This window comes from Phyllostomus hastatus, unplaced genomic scaffold, assembly GCF_019186645.2.
Source record: "Phyllostomus hastatus isolate PE091 unplaced genomic scaffold, TTU_PhHast_1.1 phas_scaffold_78, whole genome shotgun sequence".
Taxonomy (NCBI): Eukaryota; Metazoa; Chordata; class Mammalia; order Chiroptera; family Phyllostomidae; genus Phyllostomus; species Phyllostomus hastatus.
This window is the reverse complement of record NW_025334041.1, coordinates 34,549,433-34,570,400: the sequence shown is the minus strand read 5'-3', so window position 1 is coordinate 34,570,400 and position 20,968 is coordinate 34,549,433. Positions and strand designations below refer to the sequence as shown.

The 20,968-nt window shown below is 37.0% G+C and overlaps 1 protein-coding gene across 16 annotated transcripts in view; it reads left to right on the top strand.

The window, feature by feature from the left end:
• Positions 1–20,968, top strand: part of ADAM22 (ADAM metallopeptidase domain 22) — a 225,794-nt gene that overhangs the window by 88,300 nt on the left and 116,526 nt on the right. The window lies entirely within an intron of this gene.

Genomic DNA, 20,968 nt, shown 5'->3' with positions numbered 1-20,968 from the left:
AAAGTATTTTAAATGCTTTTCAGAATTCTAGTGATATTATTGCCCTTTATAACTCTCAGACATCAAACTGCAGTTTTATTCTTAGTTAAGCTATTGGTAATTCCATTATTTGAAGCAAGTGATTCAAAATTAACATAGAAGCTATTTCTTTTTGCATTATGGATACTGCATTTATACGTCGTCTGTGATTATGATGATGATGGCTTTTTTAGAATACCCGTGAACTTCCATGTTATCTAGTCCATTAGATGTTCTCATAGTGATAACATATAGTTAGATGAATATGTGGAATTTTTCACTTATCTACCCTGAGTTGGAGAGGTTCATTCTAACACATGTAATGGAGACATTTTTATCATGAATCGCCTTTTCTAATCATTTCTACCTACTGCATTTAAATTATTTTTAATAGAACTTTCATCTTGAATAGTCCTTTCATGTTCATTGGCCATGATAAAATCCTCAGTAGTCTGTTTTTACCCTTTTCTATTAATAGAGGGATGTGGATGTTCAAAACATGGACTCAGGAGTCAGACCAGAATGAATCTGGTTCTGTTATTGACCAGCTGGGGAAATTTGGGCTTCCCACTTGACCTTTCCAGGCTTGTGTTTCCTTGCCTAGCAAACGGGATCATATTTATACTGACCTCATCAGCAGCTGTGTACTTCAGTGAGCTACTAATGCATTTCAAGTACATGGCAGAGTGCCTGGCACACAGCTCCCCACAAGTGCTGGCTGTTAGTATTATTTCCTTATCTTTAACCCTCAGCTCTAAACAGGCTTATCTTCTCACTGCCTCTGGAGTTACTTGTCACTTTTTCTTTGTTCCAACTCTGCTTTTTTTATTTCTTTCATTTGACATGTCCTCTGCCTCTCTCCAACCTACTGACATTCTGTCTACCTTCTAAGAATGAAGTCTTATCACCTTCAGGAACCCCTACTTGACTGTTCTAATTCAAAGAGATCTTTTCTTTTTGTGTATTCTATGTGCCTACTGTCAGTTCCATTTATTGAGGCTCTCAATAATACATTACATTGAGATCTGTCCTTTATATTTTCTTGTTTCCATAATAAGACTTGAAGTTCCATGGGGTCAAGTGCCCTTTAAATTTTCACATCTTCCTAGGAATTGAATGTGCAGTCTGTTGTTGAATTCTGCTTTGTCTTTTATTTAAAATGATTTTGTTATTTACCATTAACTATTTATATTTACAAGTAAAAACTGAATATTCCACCAAATATTTTGTTACCAATTTCATTAAAATATATGAATTTGTAATAATTCATATAAAAATTTCTTTTTTGAGGTTGTTTCCTATGTTTTTTTAAGTATTTTTATTGATTATGCTATTACAGTTTTTCTAATTTTTCCCTCTTTATCCCCCCTCCACCCTGCTTCCCCAACCCTCCAGCATTAGTTCATGTCCATAGGTTGTCCATATAAGTTCTCTGAGTCCTCTGTTTCTGATGCCATTTTTTATCTTTCCCCATCTATTTTATGCCTACTAATTATGCTTCTTCTTCTGTGTACATTTTCCTTCCTCTTCCACTCTTCCCCCTCTACACTGAAATCCCTCTGTGTGATGTCCATTTCTCTGATTCTGTTCCTGTTCTGGTTGTTTGCTTAGTTTTTGTTTCCGTTGCTTTTCTTTTCTTTTAGGTTCATTTGTTGATAGTTGTGAGTTTATTGTCATTTTACTGTTCATATTTTTTATCTTCTTTTTCTTAGATAAGCCCCTTTAACATTTCATATAATAAGAGCTTGGTGATGATGAACTCCTTTAACTTGACCTTATCTGAGAAGCACTTTATCTGCCCTTCCATTCTCAATGAAAGCTTTACTGGATAGAGTAATCTTGGATGTAGGTTCTTGCCTTTCCTGACTTGGAATACTTCTTTCCAGCCCCTTCTTGCCTGCAAGGTTTCTTTTGAGAAATCTGCTGATAGTTTAATGGGAACCTCTTTGTAGGTAACTATCTCCTTTTCTCTGGCTTCTTTTAGGATTCTCTCCTTAACTTTAATCTTGGGTAACTTAATGATGATGTGCCTTGGTGTGTTCCTCTTTGGGTCCAACTTCTTTGGGACTCTCTGGGCTTCCCGGACTTCCTGGAAGTCTATTTCCTTTGCCAGAATGGGGAGGTTTTCCTTCATCATTTGTTCAAATAAGTTTTCAATTTCTTGCTGTTGTTCTTCTCCTCTGGTACCCCTATAATTCAGATATTGGAATGTTTCAGGTTGTCTCAGGCTTGTAAGAGTCCCTTTACTTTTTTGGATTCTTGTTTCTTCATTTTCTTCTGGATGGATGTTTCCTTTTCCTTTTGTCCCAAATCATTGATTTGAGTCCTGGTTTCCTTCCTTTCCCTGTTGGTTCCCTGAATATTCTGCTTTATTTCACTTCAGGTATCCTTTGTTTGTTTTTTCATTTTTTGACCACACTCAATCAGATCTGTGAGCATTTTGATTACCAGAGCTTTAAATTCTCCATCAGATTGGTTGGCTATCTCCTCATTGCTTAGTTCTAAAGTTATACTCTGTTCTTTCATTTGGGCCATATTTCTTTGTCTTGGTACAGCTAATAGGTTGTAAGTGGGTGGGGCCTTAGGAATTCAGCCAGGCAGGGCAACTCTCTTAGCTGTGCTGCCACACTGCCTGTGGGGGAGGGGCTGGAGAGGGAACAATGCAGCTCCTTGCTTGCTCCTAGTGCAGTTTCCCTCAGACTCTTCTGTGAGACTGGGAGTATCTTCCACTGTGGCAACCCTAGCCGTAGCCCACAGCTACCTGAGTCCCCAGAAATCAACTCCTCCCACGCAGCTCTTGGAGCTGGGCAGCCAGCCCTGCCCCCAAGGCTGCCACATCCCGGAGGTTTTTCTTACTTGGCCTGTGTGGTCCGCCTTACTGGTCTGGTTGTTCTGGTTGATTTTTTTCTTAATTCCTTGGTTGTTGGAGTTCCATGCATTTTGATTTTTTGGTGCTTTTGGTGGTTTATTGATTTTTGATTGCTTGTTATCCTCCTTTTGGTTGTGCGAGGAAGCGAAGGGTTTCTACCTACACCTCCATCTTGGCCAGAACTCAAAGTTTCTTTTGTCAATTATTTTGACAAGGCCTTTCACATTTATTTAAAGAGTAAAATTTTAGGTTACACATATGCAGGTCACTGTGTATTTATAAATAACTAAATGGAACAAATAAACAAATGCATCGAATGTATGCATTTAAATAAAATTATTTATCTGGACATATGTAAGAAAAACATTAAATACATTTTCAAAATGATGAAAAGATAAAAGTGGGAATAAAAATGGGAATTTAAAATGTTGGGGTTTTTAGATTCAGAAATGTATTCATCTTTCTCTGACTTATTTCACTCAGGATAATGCCTTCAGGGTTCATCCATGTAGTGACAAATGGCAGGGTTTCCTTCTTTTTTTATAGCCAAGAAATATTCCATTGTATACATATACTACATTTTCTTTATAATTGCATTTGTGGGTAGGCACTTAGGTTGTTTTCATGTCTTGGCTATTGTAAACAATGCAGTGAATATGGGGGTGCATGTGTGTATATATATATATATATATATATATACACACATATTTGGTATTTTGTTTTGATATTTTATTTTAACAACATTAAAAATGAAAGTTCCTTGAACATCTCTGCCTCCTGGAGTTTCTCTCTGGCTATATTTTCTCCTCATGGCCTGTCCTGTTTCTGGACTGCTGCTTGAAAAAAAGTGTTTCCCATGTTACATGTGTAAAAAGGATAGTCTTTGTTCTGTTCTATGGCATGCTTTTTTTTTTCACCTAACTCTATATTATAAATATTTCCATGTTAATAAGTTGATGCATATCATCATTTTTAGTGACTCCAGAGTATGTCAGTATATGGCTATTCTGTTATTTACCTAATAATTAACCTAGTGGATGTTTAGATTGTTTCTAATATTTAGTTATTATAATATGAATATCCCTGTTTATGTATACTAGTGTTCTTGGCCTGTTGTTTTCTTTGGACCTCTTCTTAGGAAGGGTATTTGGGTGACTGAGAACACATCTTTTGTTTGTGGTGACTATTGTGAAACTGCCTACTATAAAGATTATACTGATTGACTCTGTCAAGATCAGTTAATATTCCTATACCTTTGTTAACCTTTTAAAACTTTTGCCTATGATAGGTAAAAATTTCTTTTAATATTCTTTATTTGGTTCTGATAAGATTTAAAATATCTTTTGAAATGTTTATAAGCCATTTGTCAGCATTTTCTGAAATATTTTTCCATGTATTCTTCCCATTTTCTTTTTAATTTTTTATCCTTACCCAAGGACATTTTTTCATTGCTTCTAGAGAGAGAGGAAGTGAGAAAGGAAGGGAGAGAGAGAAACATTGATATGAGAAATAAGCATCTGTTGGTTGCCTCCTATATGCACCCAGACCAGGGATTGTATGCACCTGGACTGGGTATTGTACCTGCAGTCTAGATATATCCCCTGTCTGGAAATCAAACCTGTAAACTTTTGGTTACAAATGATGATCCAACCAACTGAGCCACACCAGCCACTGCCTTCCCATTTTCTATTGAGATTTTCTTGCTGATTCATAAGTTATCTCAATATATTAAGAATACTAAGTAATCATTTGCTATACATGATAGTCAACACCTCTGGAAACATGGGAGAATTATAATAAATGGAGAATAGGGAATATAACTTTGATCAAATAATATTTTCTTTGTTTCCATGTTTTGTGACCACCCTATATATTCTACATATAATTCTTCCTTTACTCTTTACCCTCCAGTGGTTTAATGTCATTTGTCAAAGGGACTACTTAAATTTTATGTAGTTAAATTTATTAGATGTTTTACTTTTAGTTTTGGTTTGGTTTTAGAAAGGTCCTCTTTATTGAAAAAATAGTCATTCCGATTTTCTCCTACTACTTTTATGATTTTATTTTTGATAATTGATGATTTAACCCAATTAGCATTTATATGGGTATTAGTATGAAGTAAGGCTCCAGGTACATTTTTCAAAAAGTCCTGTCAGTTGTTCTTGAAGGAGGCCTCAGACTGAAGTTTTAGTGGCTCCTAACAGGTTCCAAGTACTTGGGGAATCTCTTAACCTTTTTGAGTGTCAGTTTTATTTATAAAATAAGGAGTTAGATTCTTTTTTAATTCAAAGTGAAGTCCATGGAGGGTAAATAACTTGTTCAGGGTCTGAAACCTTTTCATGTCTGGAATAGAACTTTTTTGTGTACACTATTCTGTGCCATTTGGATAACTAAAGTGTGAATGTGTCTGTTGTGACATTAATCATAAATTGAGAAATCTAAGGTTAGAGTTGGTGAGTGGTATATAACTTTTATTTTTGGTCAGCAGATGTTATTTTAAACTGACAAAATATTATGTCATTTTATATAAAATGCTTTTCATAACAGAAGCTTTGGAATATGATGTGCGCTCAGAACAGGAAATAGTGGTATGTACTTTATTAAAATATCTAAAAAAAAGTTCAACTCAGATATACAAGAAAAGTACAGTTATATAATTTTACTTTTGATTTCTATTTTAAAACTCTTGTCTCAGAACATATCCAGCCATGTAATATGAAATATAGAGACATTTATTGAAGGAAATACAAGATACAAGAAACATTGTACCTAGGGCAAGGATGTCTTAGTCCTCTTCAAAGCAGGCACCTTGGGACCTTACACAGTTCTCCCAGTCTCCATCAGGTGCCCTTGTCGTATTTTCCTGAATCTCATGGATGGTCTGAAATCTCTTCCCTTTCAAAGGTGATTTTAATTTTGGGAAAAGCCAGAAATCACAGGGTGCCAGGTCTGGGCTATAGGGGAGTTAAGTGACATGGGTAATTAGATGTTTTGCAAAAAACTCTGTACAAGACATGATGCCTAAGTGGGCATGTTGTCATGATGAACTGCCAATCACCAGTTGCCCATAGCTATGGCCGTTTTTGTCCTATTGCATCTCTCAGCCAACGAAGAATGTTGAGGTAGTACTCCTTATTAACTGTTTGGCCTAGAGGGGCGTACTTGTGATGTACATCACCTTCCCAATCAAAAAACACAGTTAACATGGTCTTGATCTGTCTGCAACTTTGTCATGCCTTTTCAGGTGTGGAGAACCAGGAGACTTCTGTTGTGACAACTGGGCCATTGTTTCCAGATCATAGCCATAGATCCACAATTCATTTCCAGTTATGACCTCCTTGAGGAAATCTGGTTCATTGGTAGTGGTTTGAATCAAGTCATTAGCAGCAGCAACACGATGTTCCTTCTGCTCTGGTAGCAGAAACAGTGGAACAAAGTTTGCCATGACATGTTTCATGCCAAGATCCTGCATCAAAATCTCATACACAATTGTTTTGGGAATCCCCAGATAAGCTTCTAGTTCTCACACTGTCAGTCACCAATCTTTGTGGATTGCAGCCTGTACGTGCTCAACATTCTCAGGTGTTGTGCTTGTTGCAGGCCTTCCAGAACATGGATCACTTTCAACTGAGTCTCAATGATCTTTGAAGAGTTTGTGCTACACTTTTATTTTTGATGCACTCATTGCATTGTTCCTGAAAGCATTCTGAATTGTCCAGATAGTTTCTGCAGGGGAAAGTGAAAGCTTAGCACAAAATTTGATGCAGATTCATTGCTCTACTTGCTCAGTCATTTTGAATGTAACAGCCACACAGTACACATGCTCACTCAATGGCGTCTACTGGCCCCACTAACTAGTTCAGTGATGTTGTCACTGTTCATTTATGTGGTCCTGTGAAGTTTAGACTTTGGTATTTTGGGAAGATTTTGGTCTGTAGAATGGGCATAGTTTCTCATAATCTGTATTCACATGTTCGTATTGGTCTGGAGCAGAGAGGAAGAGAAAGAAGGTCCTCAATGTTTACAAACTTTGCAAAGATTACCTGCATTTCAGAAAAGTAGACCAATATTACTCCTAAACAGGTCAGTTCATTTCCTCAGCTAAGGAGAAGGGTAAGAATCCAGCGCTGACCCCTGGGCATGGAAACAGGGAGTGTTGGAGGGAAGTGAGGCTCCCTAACACTTCTTTCTTAATCCTTCCCATGTTTGGTTATGTGCTCTTTTTATTGCACATGCCTTTTAAAAATGTTTTGTGTTCTTTTCCATACCGTTTGGTCCTCTATCCTAGAACTGTAATAACCCAGTTTTTTTGGTCTCCAACCTCTTCCCACAACCAATGTTTTATGTGCTGTTTGGATTGCCAGTCAGCTTCCAAGGCTTCCCCCGGCCTGGTAGCATTCTTCATTGGCCCAGGAATCTGCATATAAGAAAAACCCCACAGGACTCTCAGGCATTTTGAGAAATATTTCTGTAGTCCTGTGCAATCTCTAGTTCCCACTTCAATTTTATTGTAGTTTTTAAATATTTATGGATTCCCTGTTTAAGTCATAGTTGTTGTTTTTTTTTTAATGCTTCTTGGTACATCTGTATGGAATGCTCAGAAGTTCTTTCTTCTCTGCCTTTATTTAAAAGCAACAGAAGGCTTAATTGTATTAAAACATTCCCCCATGAACGCCTAATTCATTTGATACTAAAACTTAAGAGCAAAAACTAGAAGGAGGAATATGTCAGTCATGAGGTATATCTTAGGTCCTTTTTAGTTGGATGTTTACAATAATAAAGATTATTTTGTTTCAGGATCTCTGCTTATTCCCTAGTAGCTGAACATAAAGATTTAACATTATGCATTGATTGCTCTTTTGTACAAAAACAGTTTTACATTTATGACTGAAGAGCAGCAATGAAAGCGCTGTTTTTCTTTTTTCTATGTGGGTTACTGAGTTTAGATAGACAGGAATACAGTGTTTCATCAGATAAATGTGAAAAGAGGTGCCACATTCAAAAGCTTAAGATAAGCAGTCCTCTGTGTCTGGATGGATATATATATATATATAGAGATATATATATATATATCACTTTCTCTTTTTCCTTCTTATCTACTTTTATGTATTTTCAGATGTAAAATGTTTTGTAATTTTCCACAAGAATATTAAGGTTTTTCTAGAGATAACTTTGTAAAATTGAAGAGAATAGGAGACCCAAGCATATGTAACTTTTCATTATTATTTTTAAAATTTATTTTTTAGAGAGAGGGGAGGGGAGGGAGAAAGAGAGGAAGAGAAACTTGAATGTGTGGTTGCCTCTTGTGTGCCCCTTCCTGGGGACCTGGCCTGCAACCCAGGCATGTGCCCTGACTAAGAATCGAACCAACAACCCTTTGGTTCGCAGGCCAGCACTCAGTCCACTGAGCCGCACCAGCCAGGGCACATATTTTACTTTTATGTTTGCTGTTTTGTGTCATGATTATTAGCTCTTAGAATATGGAAATTAACTCAGTCAGGCCATAGTGCCAAGATCCTGAATAGCTTTCTTTCCATTTACTGCTCATTTAAGCAAGTATGAGGAATGACAGTAAATTAGTGACACTCTTTTTAAACAAGATTTTCAAAACTTGTACAGCCAAGCGAGTTGTCTCCTTCCAAGTTGTCATGGTAGGAGGGCCTTGCATTCGTTACAATAATAACAGCCTGTTGCTCAAAACAGTGTTAGATCTCTTGAGGAGGATTGATATCAAAGTCAATAGCAAATTTTAAAAACTTTTTAAATGGTGGTATAATATCAATAACTAAAGATATATTTGAGTTTTGGAAGCAGCCAACAGGCATTTACAATCATCTGTAAATGGGATGAGTAGCCTTTCACTGGTAGGGATGGGTAGCCTTTTTGTCATTCAGAAGATATAGTTAGGAAATGAGACTGGTTTTCTTATGTCTCATAAAATATCTCTGAAGGCAATGCCATAAAGGAAATTTTAACAAAGTTTTGAGCATTTGCAATATCATGGCACTAGGATCTCAAGATGACAGTTTTGAAAGTGATGACGTTCAGCTGGCTATTCAGTTCTGTGATAATTTTTTAAAGCCAATCATTATTAATTGTAACATTCTGGTATTGTGAAGAAACAAAGGCATTTTAGTGGAACCAAAGTGACAAAGCTTGACTTGGTATGATTACCATTTGCTCATAAAACATAATTGTAAATTGGCTGATATTTGCTGGAAATGACCCTTGGAATTAAAAGCTAGAAATAGATAAGGAAATGATAGTGCAAATGAATGAAGTGTATGAGAGCAGAAAGGGAACCTTTTAAGACTTATTGCTAGAGTCTGGAAACAAGCGATGAGATATAATTTTCTACTCTGGTGTCTTATTCTTGCTCATATTCCTTAGATTTCCCTGGCTCAGCTGTAATCTATTAATTTTCCATCATGAACATTTTATGATTATGATAGACATAAAAAATGATCTACATATTTCTGGTTAGGTTTGGCAGATTGAACCCTAACATACATCTCTCCTCCATTATGAAGACAGTGAGGATATAATAAATTCACAAGAGCAGAGCAGATGAAACCAGTAAAGTTTTGGAAGATAGAACAACAATAGCCAAGTGGTAGCTGGCTTAACCAAGTGGGAAAGCTGACTTCTATTATAATTACAATAAGAAGCAGAACCTGGAACTGGAAATGGAGGCACCAGGTGACTCAGAAAACTGGGGTGTGGTGTGGAGCTGAAAGAGAAGGTGGTTTTTAGTAACTTAAAAATGTATTAAGCTCTAAAACTTTGTTTTATGATGGGAAATGTGACGGTCATAATTTTGTTTCATATTTATAAACATATGGGAGAAGACAAGTGCCAGCAATACTCTTTTGGCTTCATAATTATTTATGCTTTACAGAAAACAGATATGTCTGTTTAAATTTTATTAATAGAATAACAGATTATTAAGTAAGGAAACCAAATAGAATTATAGACTTTGTAGGTTATACTTAGTTTCATAGAACATAGTAACAGTTTTTTATGTCTGGACACCGGATAAGAATTTATTGTTGGAGATAATGTTTTCAAGGACTTACATGACATAGATCAGTATTTGGTTTCCTGCTGCTTTAGAAGAAAAGGAGTGTTTTCTTTTTGTCTTGACTAACTGTCCTTCACCAATAGATTGGAAGGGCTTCCTTACTGTCAAAACTAAGTATTGGAATTCCAATGGTTAGAATACAAAGGCAAGTGTGAAAAGTATGAAGCTTATAATATGGATTACCAGTTTTTGAGAACATCTAATAAAAAAGAAATCAATTAAAACAATGAAAAGAATTCAGCTGAAAGAAAGAAAATTCAGGGAATAGAACAAAATCTTTAAAAACACAACTGCATACTAATGTATTCAGCGAGATAAATAAAACAAGAAAATGCTACTAAAAATCCAAAGAAAAATAACTAGAAAAAATATTAAAAACAATAAAAAGCAATAGAAAAGTTAAGTGATAAAGTTGGAAAGAATGTCTTCCAGAAAAGAGGACAAAAGAGGAAGTAGAAAAGGAGAGAAAAATACTAGAATTTGGGAGACAGGGGAGCAGTGTTGTGAAAATTCTGGGGTATTTCTGTACTGACAAATCCAAACCATCAAAGATGAGTTCTCAGATATGTGCCTGCAAGGTCTAAAATAAACGAACATCACACCTTCTTTATTTGGAAGGTATGGAGGTGGAGTCCCACCAAAATAAAAAGGAGAAGGTCAACAAAGATGAAGATATGAGTATAGGAATCGGGTTGACAGTGAGGAACGAATAGAAGGATTCTATTATAGATAGATTATAATAGAAGGATTCTATTATAATAGAAGGATTCTATTATAGTTCCAGGATTATAGCTTTACAAGCCCAGAGTGCAGTTAGCCCACATACCGGCAGAAGGGTGGAAGGCCACAAGAAGGATGTAGCTAAGAAAAAAATGGAATTGATAAGACTGCTTGATGTTCTTGACCATTTGTAGGTTATACAGTTTGGAAAAGTTTGGGGCTGATTTTCAGTGATGTGTGTAGAAACTTTAGAAGAGTAGATCTTATGGGAGAAGGGAAAATACATGTCGGTGTTGGGTTTAGTTGGCTGAGAGGATGAGCTCTGAAATCAGGCTGTCTGAATTTGGATCCTGGCTCTACCATTTCCTACTGCCAGCCTACTGTTGAATAAGTTTCTTACCTCTCTGTGCTTCAGTTTCCCATCTGTATGGAGAGACTAATGATACCTACTTAACAAGGTCGTTGTGAAGATTAAATGAGTTAAATGCATGTGAAGGTGTTAGTTCAATAGTAGTAGTAGTAGTAATAAAAGTAATAGTAGTGGCAGTAGTAGTCATACTAGTGGTAAGGGCTCAAAAGTGTTAACTGTTATTTATTATTGCTATTAATGTTAAAATTAAAAATCATGATATGTGTTTGAGCATACTTTTTGAGAAACGCTCAAGAAAAAAATGAAAAAACTCAGAAAAAAGAGAAAAACCCAGAAAAAAAAAGTTTAACAAACTAAAAAAATTTTTTTAATGACCTGAAGTGCTACCACTTAAAGTGAACTTTTTAAACATTTGGGTACATTTCCTTCCAGTTGTTTTTTTCTGTGCATTTGTTATATACATATAATTGTTATATTCTCTCTATATTATTTCAGGTACTATTTTTTTAACTTAAGTAGTTTCCCTGTTAATACAAACTCTTCTTAAAAGTTTTTGATTTCGTTATTTTCTACCAAATGGATGGATAGTAATTGCTTGCCCAGTCATCTATTTTTGCATATTTAAGTTGTTTTGTGAATAACTTTGGGATGATGGCTTTGTGAAATATGCATATACATTTCAAAATTAATTTTCTCATTTTTATGAAATTCTATATGTGACATTTCTTTGGTTTCTTAAGTGTTGTACATGTTTATATTGAATTTTTAGATTATATAATGTGTAAAATTAATGTAGCAGTAATCTAATTAATCAGGGATAGGCACTGTTAGCATCTTAATGTATGTTTTTGAAGTTTTCCTTTACATATATATTTTTCTTTGTTTCGCAAAATTTGAAACTTTAATCTTCAATGACATATTAGTGTCAGTAGAGTGTTTTAAGTGTAAATTTTTGTGCCCTTTTATTTAATTGCTTCTCTGTTTTTATGTCCAGTGTTTCTCCAGGGTAATGTTGTATTGACAATTTTTATACCTAATCATCTGTACACACTACAAATTATTTCCTTAGGTTAAATTCTTAGAAACTGAATTGCAAGTTTGAAAAACATATTCATCCAGTATGTACTGCCCAGCTGCCCTCCATGAAAGTGTCACAAACTATCCTCACAGAGTCTGTGCTAACAGTTCTGTAGTAGCCTTGAGGTTTATTATTAAGTAATAATAAGTTTTTTAAATGACATAAAATGTCTTCTATATTTATTGTTATTTTCCTCTGTTTGATTCTTGGTTCCAAAGAATATCCAAATTTTAGGATTTTACTGCATTTTGAAAGACTGCTTTCTCAAAAGAGGGTAATAAATTGAGCATCGTTAATCATGGACAATAATGCTGGTTCAGCTGTGTTCTCACTAAGGATGGGACTGTTAGGTTCTTCATTCAGTTGATCAGGGAAACAGTGACAGCTTGACAGAACAGATCTTCAGACTTGCAGGAATCCAGGCAAGTTATCATGGCATTTCAGACCAGGGTGGTAGCAATGGAAGTGGTCACATTCTGAATGTATTTTGAAAACAGAGTTGCCAGATGAACTGGATGAGGGAAATTGGTAAGGGAACTGGTAAGGGAAATTGATTAGTCAATGATCAGTCTTTGGGTTTTGGCCAGGGAAACAGGAAAAATGAAGTAGCTATTTATGAAGATGGAAAGACTATAGAAAACTATCAAGATCAAGAATTCAAGTTTGGACATATTAACTGTCATGCTTATTTGATAAGCAGGAGGAGAGGTTGAGTATGTAGTTGGATATATGATTCTGGAGTTCAGAGGAAAACTCTAAACTGCAGATATCAGTCTGAGGCTTCTCAACATATGATTGTTTTTTAAAGGAAGACATTAGATGAAATTACCAAGGGACTAAGTGTGAAAAAGAAAAGAGAGGAGGATATAGACTGAGCCACGGAGCACTACAGTGGTTGGAGGTTGTGGAGATGGGAAGAAACTAAAGGAGACTGAGAAGAAGCAGCAAGAGAAGTAGGAGAAAAGCTGGGAGAGTGTGGGGCTTGTTAGGAATCCAAGGAGAGATTTCCAAGAGGTGGTGATCAGCTGTATCAAATGCTGTTTGTAGGTCAGGTAAGATAAATGGCCATGGACTTGGAGGGAGGTAATTAGGAACTTTGATAAGAGCAGTTTTGGTGGAAAGGTGTGGTGAAAATCTGATTAGGTGAGTTCAAGAAAAGGGGAGGAGAGAAGGGAAAGATATTGACTATGGGAATTCTCTTGAGTGGTTTTGCTTAATGGACAGAAGGAAATGTAGCTGTAGTTGGACAGGGAAATGATATTAAGAGAATTCTTTTGTTTGTTTTGGTAAATAGGAAAAATAACAGAGTTTATACATTAATGGGAAAGATCTAGTAGAAAGGGAGAATTTGAAGGAGCAGGAGAGGGAAGGATAGCGGGTGCCTTGTCCTTGAGTAGGCAAGAAGGGATGAACTGTGGTACACGAATGCGTGGATTGGCTTTGGACAGTTGCATGGACAGCTAATCCCTAAAACAGGGAAGGCTGAGCATTATGAGTGCAGATGTTGGTAGGTGCAAAGATATGGTGGTGGAAGCCTGTGTCTTATTTTTTTATTGCTTTTTTCTCAGTGTAGAGGCAGCAAAGTCTTTTCAGAATAGATAGGGAGTAGTTGTTGAAGGTTCGAGGAGAGAGGGAGGAGTGAAATGGTCTTGATACACAGGTTGGAGAGTAAATGCCCTAGGAAAATGGAGTGTGGTTGCCAGGCAGTTTCAAGGGACCCCTGGAGGTTAGTGTTCATCATTGTAAAGTGAGCACGATCTGCATGATGATGTGCTATTCTTCAGCTTTAGTCGGTTGATAAAGAGTTTATTTTAACAAGGATTGATTTAGCTAAGGGAGAACCATGTATTAGGAAATGGGTAGGGAGACTTGCAAGGCAGTGAATATTAGGATTGAATTTAAACTGAGCAAGGAAAGGAGTGAGACACGAGGGAGGTGAGGAACTGTGAAATTGTAGTAAGTTCAATAGGTCATGGCTGTTATTGGGGTAGGGGACTGAAATGGCGTGTTGAAAAAGAAAACTAGAATGGGTGAGATGGTCAGGGAATGAGAGGCTTGAAACTGAGAATATGGCAGCTGAAAGGTGCGTGGGTGAGGGAGAATGGAGGAGAAGGTCCTTACAGGAGATGAGATCAAGGAGCTGAGAAGCCAGAATTGGAAAGCTCACCTAAGTAGTTACCAAAATCACCATTACGATAATAAGAGTAGTGTTGAAGGTGTGATTGTAAACTGGAAGCTAAAATCTTCAGGGAATGAGGGGAAGTGACCAGGAGTCAATAAATAACTACAAGGATCAGTGGTAGGTGGCGTAAGTCTGGTGCTGTGAGGTACAAAGTGGGGTGATACAATGAGGGAGAATGGCGTGACATGACAGTGAGAAGCAAGAGGGCCTCATCTCCACCCACCCTAGTAAGAATGTGCAGCCCCTACTTGAGGAGTTACAGAATTATTTCCTATAGTGGAGAGCTCGGTCTCAGAGTAAGATGGTAAAGAAATATTTATTCAAAATAGAGACCAGAAATAGGGGATTTTGTTAATGGTCGTGCCTGTGTTCCAGAGGCCACCATCAAAGGGTATCTGGAGGTGCAGAGTGGTGGGGAGGGTGGCGCAGAGCCATATGGAGATTAGAGGGCTGGAGTTGAGGGGTGCTAGGTAACAGACACGAACCAGGGTAAAGGGCATGATTAGGTTAATCTTGATGATTCTAAGGCAGATCTCCATGATGAGGCTGTGCATGTTGATAGTAGGTAGGTGCTCTTTTGCCAGGAACAAACAGAATTGGGACTCCCACTTGGTATCCAGATTATGGGGTCACACAGGAGGGTTTAGGGAGCAGTCTTTCTTTGAGCACTGGGCTCTTCTTGACTTCTGATGAGGGAGTCTGGCCAAGGGACATGGCCTCACTTCCAGAATATGGATGTAGAGAAGGAGACAGAGAAGGTAGAGAGAGATACTTACTAGGCAGATGGCAATAGAGAGAGAATTTGAGGCTAGTTCTGACTTGCTGAGTCTAATTTTCAAGTAATTAATATTATAGAAATTTAAATCTTTAATTAATATGAATACTTTATATGAACTACATCTAAGAATTGCAACTTTTATTTTTTTGCAACTTTTAAAAATACCAACATCTGCCATTTCCAGGGTGCTTACAAGAAATCTAAGTAAATTTTGTAGTAAGTCTGGCAATTTTCTTCCTAAATATTAGTCTCTGATTTGGCTGTAATGGAGAGGAACATATGTGTCCCTCTGTTGATCATGTGCCATAAGATTCACCAGGGACTCCTTTTAATTGCTTTGCTGTAATGTGTTCGCCAGTGTATTTGGCTTTCAATGTGGTAATGAGTCACAATGATCAGAATGTACCAATGCAGCATGATATTAATAGAATCTTACCAGAATATTTGTAGACTTAATCTGATTATACTTTCATATCCTGGTAGCATTTTTTTTTAATGTTAGAATAAACCTAGGAGATTCTGATTTGGTAGGCGTGGGGGTACTCAGGCATTTAAAAAAGAATTCTGTGATTTTGCTGCAAAACCTGACTTGAAAACCTTTGCCCTAGTAGGAATAAGGGCTCCATAAATAAGAGCTAATTTAATGATAGTGCCCATCTCAACTCTCACCTAAGCACATTTACTCCAAGTGCCCTGGTCCTGACAAACACATCGAAAGCTCCCTGAAAGTTTTCATGAGATTATGACTTCCTCAGTGGAACATAACTAAAATAGCTTCACCCTTAGGCACAAGGGAATACAGAAAATACCTTGTGTATGCGTAAGCAGGAAGGGAATTTTCGTGTTTACAAATTAAAAATTAATAAAATGAAACTTTCATCCGAAAGGCAGATCTTGGATAAGCTTTTAATTCACTTTTAGTTTAAACAAAATAAGAATTTTATTTGCTAGATTATAGACAGTAGTTCTGACACAAAGCGAAGCTAAAGAATAGATAATTAATTCTCAGTGGTCTGAAGGTCTGGGACATTTATCTATTTTCTGTAGTGAGGATTCTCAGCAAAGACATTAATTTGCCAAAAGAATTTAGAAGGTTCATGCTTGGCTAGCTAGAGTAAGGAAACAAAAGAGAGAGAAGATGAAAAGGGGGATGAATGCATAGAATGGAGAGAATGCAGAGTGTTTTCTTTTTAAAACTTTCTAAGCATATAATTTCTTGTTCCTGTTAAACAAAACAATAAAATTTGGCTTCCTAAATCTTCCATTTTCCCAGTTCTGTTCTTCTAAAAAGCTTTTCATAGCAGTTACCTAATGAAATCTCTTAATTTTCCATTTTGATCCATGAGACCCAATCAAATAGACATGAAACAGATTAATATGAAAAAATAACCAAATTTAATACATACACATACACATGTATAGGAGCTCTGCATACATGAGAGAGTCAGAGATCCCACATGAACTAGAGGTCAGAGACAGGAAGGGAAAGTGGGTACCTAAGATAATCTGAGCTAGGGATGAGGTAAGGTAGCTCGGGGCTTCCAAGGGTCATTGCAGGATGATAGGAAGAAGAGATGTGTAGTAAACAGAAGTTTGTCCTGCCCTATAGATAGGTCAAAAAAGGTTATCTCTGATAATCTCTTATTATGGTCAAGGGCCCTAATTCTAATTTTTCTGAGAAGTTAAAGCAGGGGTAGAAGTGTCTCTTTAGCTCAAAACAATCTGTATAACACAGAGGTGCATCTTGGGGTGACTTGTTCTGAACCTCCATATGTCAGTTATGTTGTTGGAAATTGGGGCCAGCATCGACTGGGAATTAAACTGGGGCTGCCAGCAAGGGACTTCAGCCTCCTCTACAGGGGCCTTGTTATGTGTTGCTTGCACTTCCTCATGGCATGGTGGCTAGACTCAGAGTCCCACATACCTGAAAGTGGAAGCATCACTGCTGCCCCATGATATTTGCCACAGGACCAGCTCAGATTCAAGGAGAGGAGAGATGGTCTCTGCTTTGCCATGAGAGGAGTGCCAAAAAATTTGTAGTTGTCTTTAGCGATTTTATTTACTTACTTTTAGAGAGAAGGAGAGTGAGGGAGAGAGGGGGGAGAGAGAGAGAAACAGATTGGTTGCCTCTCGCATACCCCCAACTGGGGACCTGGCCCACAACCCAGCCATGTTCCCTAACTGGGAATCACACTGTCAACCTTGTGCTTTGTGGGACGATGCCCGACCAGTCAAGGTTATAGTTATCTTTAATCAACCACAGCCTAGCCTTTGACCAAAAATTATTTATATTTCTCACATATGTAAAATGAACTAAATTCCTCCAGACTCTTAAAAAAAATCTTATTCCATTATAGTAGCAGGCTCAAACTCAAGGTTCAAGTTCTCATCCTCTGAAGCAGGTCCCGTTGTGATTAAGGCTCCTTAGATGAGGTAACTGATGGATAGACCCTTGAACTAAAAAGGCAAGTTCTCTATTTCACACACACTCAAGATATAATGGGGATAGAGTGACTGCAGCAGGTACTCCTGTTTTAAAAAGGGGGGAAATAAGAGGTACCTAACTATCACTGGTCCATTAAAATTCCGATAGTCAGCCACCAGGTCCCTTTGTTTCAGGAAAATGGAACGTATTATGATTAAGGTTCTGTTCTTCTTCCTTGGGGTGGTTGGTCTGTGCTTCTCTAAATCACTGTATCTTTTCCATAATAAATGGCCCAGGCCTTATCTAAGTATTTTTCTAGATCTGCTTCCTGACTGTGTAAAGTGTTTAAACTAATTGTCCATTTTTATCCAAACTGGTTGTGATTCCATTGGTGGGTTTTCTGTCAATCCCATTGGAATTTTTACCCCATTAGATAAAACTACACCCACAAATCTTTTTGAGACAGGCCCCTCTATACTTTGAACTGTAAGTTAAGAGGCTATGGGGCAATGCCCTTAAGATTCTTAGAAGCTTTTTTGTTTCAGTGAGAATTTCTGTAAGTTATACCTTAAAGATTCTTAGGAACTCTTTGGTGTAGTTGAGGATCTAGTGGGCAGGTCCTCAAAAATCTTAGACACTCTTTTATACAGATAATATAGTCTAGGAAAAACAGCCTTAAGTCTTTCTGAGGCCTTCTAAACGATCATAACCTTTGATCTAGACCTTGAGCTCACATTTTACTGATAGCACCTTGGATTAGATCTTTGCTCAGAAGCTATTTCTTTGAAAATCTATTGCTGGTTCAGGTTGCTTTGTTCATCTGTTCCTTTCTTATGCATTTTTCGTGGGAATACTATACATGATGTGTCTTCAGGGCATCACTTCAGGGGCCAATGATTTTGGTTTCTTCCTTTATTGGTGATGGTAAAAGTATTGACCCTTTGGTGAAGGTAATGTCCCCCAGTTTTCTTCACTGCTTTTACTAGGATACATTTTTGTTTATTTATTATATTTATTTGTTCTACTACATTGTTGTAGTAGCATACATTTTGAATGTAAGAATTGAGTGTTGGTGTTCAGCCAGGAGAGTTATCATTAGACATTGTTGTATTCAAGATGCAGGTGCCTGCCAACGTCCTCGCAGAGACTGGCTCAGAAATGGGGTGCTGATGGATTGGAGAGACTTTCCACTTGCAGTTTATGGGTGAATACAGCAGTGAGGTCATCAGCAGGGAGTGATAAGGAGGGAATGCTTTACAGATTTGAGGGGAAAGTTTGGAGAAAGGTCTTCTCAGAGTAAATTGACCTGCAAAATAGAGTGGACTCCTGGGCCATGCTGTGCTGAGGGGGCCACTTGATAATCATGGTTGTAAATTCTCCGTGTGACGGTTCAGGAGGTTCTGCTTCTTTGTCAGACTTTGATTAGTAGGAGAGTTAAGTTTTATCGATGTGGAGGTCTGGCCAGGTGAGCATAGTGGAGGTAGGGGAGTGGTAAGGAAGTTTAGAGTCTGTGCAAGGGAGTGATGAATCATGGAGTATAAACTAGATAAGGTGGACAGGGGAAAGGTGGTAGGTAGGGTCAATGGCTTAAAAGTTTCCAGACAGTTAAAGTGCGAATTGTAGAGAAAGCTGAATAGGGATGGTGAGTAGGGAATGGAATGCTTAAAGTAAGGGTTTGGAAAGCATTTTGTATATGTTCTGGTTTAATACCATACCAACTTATGAAGACATTTTAATCTCCATGTTAGACATGAGAGAATTATTTTCATAAAGATCAAATAACTTGACCAAGGGTACATAGCTAGTAAACGGCAGAGATTAGGTACGAAATAAAAATATTTGTTTTTGTTTTTAAACTCTGAAACCTTTGTACTATACCAGCTGCCTCTGATGTATGACAGTTGCCTGCTAGACAAAAGATAATAGTTATTATGGCTGAAAATGTATACATTGTTTTGCTTACTCCAGGCTTATTCTGGCATGCAAATGAACAAAAAAGCTTAAAAACACATTTCTAATTTGAAAAACATCTCTTTATTTTCTTTAGAAAAGGAGTGGCCTTTAGCATTTTTTGTTTGGATTTTTTGGGGGGAGCCTTTAGTATTTGATTAAAAATAATTGTCACTTTTATCTTTCAAAATTTTCAAAGGCGCATTCACACATCTGTTCTAAGTAAGCTGTGAACATGAAGTGAATTCTACCTGATTAATGTAATGTAAAATAAAATTTCGCATATGTTAAGGAGATCCTCCATTTTTCTACACTTAAACTTATTTAAGCAGATGCCTGCATAACAGTAAACAATGATGAACTAAGAAAAAGAACTTAGGAAATTTGATTATCTCTACTTTAAGAGGCTTCGAGAAGATTTATTTAAGTTCTAGGTTGATGGTAGTAGGGATTTAATGCTTCAGTAAAGGAAACAGTGACATTTTAAATAGGTTTTTTAAAAAGCCTAATAATTGAAATAACAATACTTAGCAGACTTCTACAATACTGCAAACAAACCAGCCAAATTGCATAGGCTGTTTTGGTTTAAATTACATGGAGCCCTTCCCAGAAATATTTGTAGGTATAGAGGCTTGATTGAAATAGCTGCATAATTCCTTAGCAGAGGGTTTTTTTAAATGCTGTAATTACATCCGTGTGGTGACTCATAGTCTCTTAATTCCTAGATGTTATAATTCAAAGGAAAATATTTCCTTAAAATTTGAAAACCCAGAAGACTCAAAAGTTGTTTTTTAAAAATAAAAAAATAATAATAGTAACTATTATTACTATTATTGTTGTTGTTGTTGTTGTTACTGTTGCTGCTACTACAATTATATCTCTGTTGATGTAAGAAATGTCCAAACCAGTAGAGAATTTTTATAAGATTATTTGAACCAAAACTGAAGACATTTGCCAGGAAGCAAGGTTGTAAATGCTCCAGAGAATGGCAGTTTTGCAGTTTCTTTTATGCATTTGCAATTAAAGAGGGGATGTAAGGAAGATTACAGGAGGAGGGGAGAAAGCAAAGCAGGAATTAGTTGACTGGATAGTTAAGACTATGTGTTCTCTTGAGGATGGTTACATCTCAGAAGGCAGGATCTGAAAAGAAGCATTTCAGTGGGGTGTTAACCTAGATGCACAGAAACAATGGACAGGGTTTTGAGCCTTTTACCAATGGAGTTATATGCCAGGGTGAGACCTACCTACCATGACCTACCCGGTTAGGAATTTATGATCAGCTTACCCTATGAGGTTATTTTCCACAGAACCCCTTTTTTATTCATACTCCTTTAAGGAATATTTTATATAGGTGCTTTCTTTTTCTTTTATTGTAATCTTTTCCATAGCTGTTTATCCCTCTTATACACTCCTTCACCTCCACCCGCCCCCCTCCTCCCCACTGCTACAAGGACACTGTTGTCCTTGTCCATGAGCTCTCTTTTTTTTCTTTCTGCT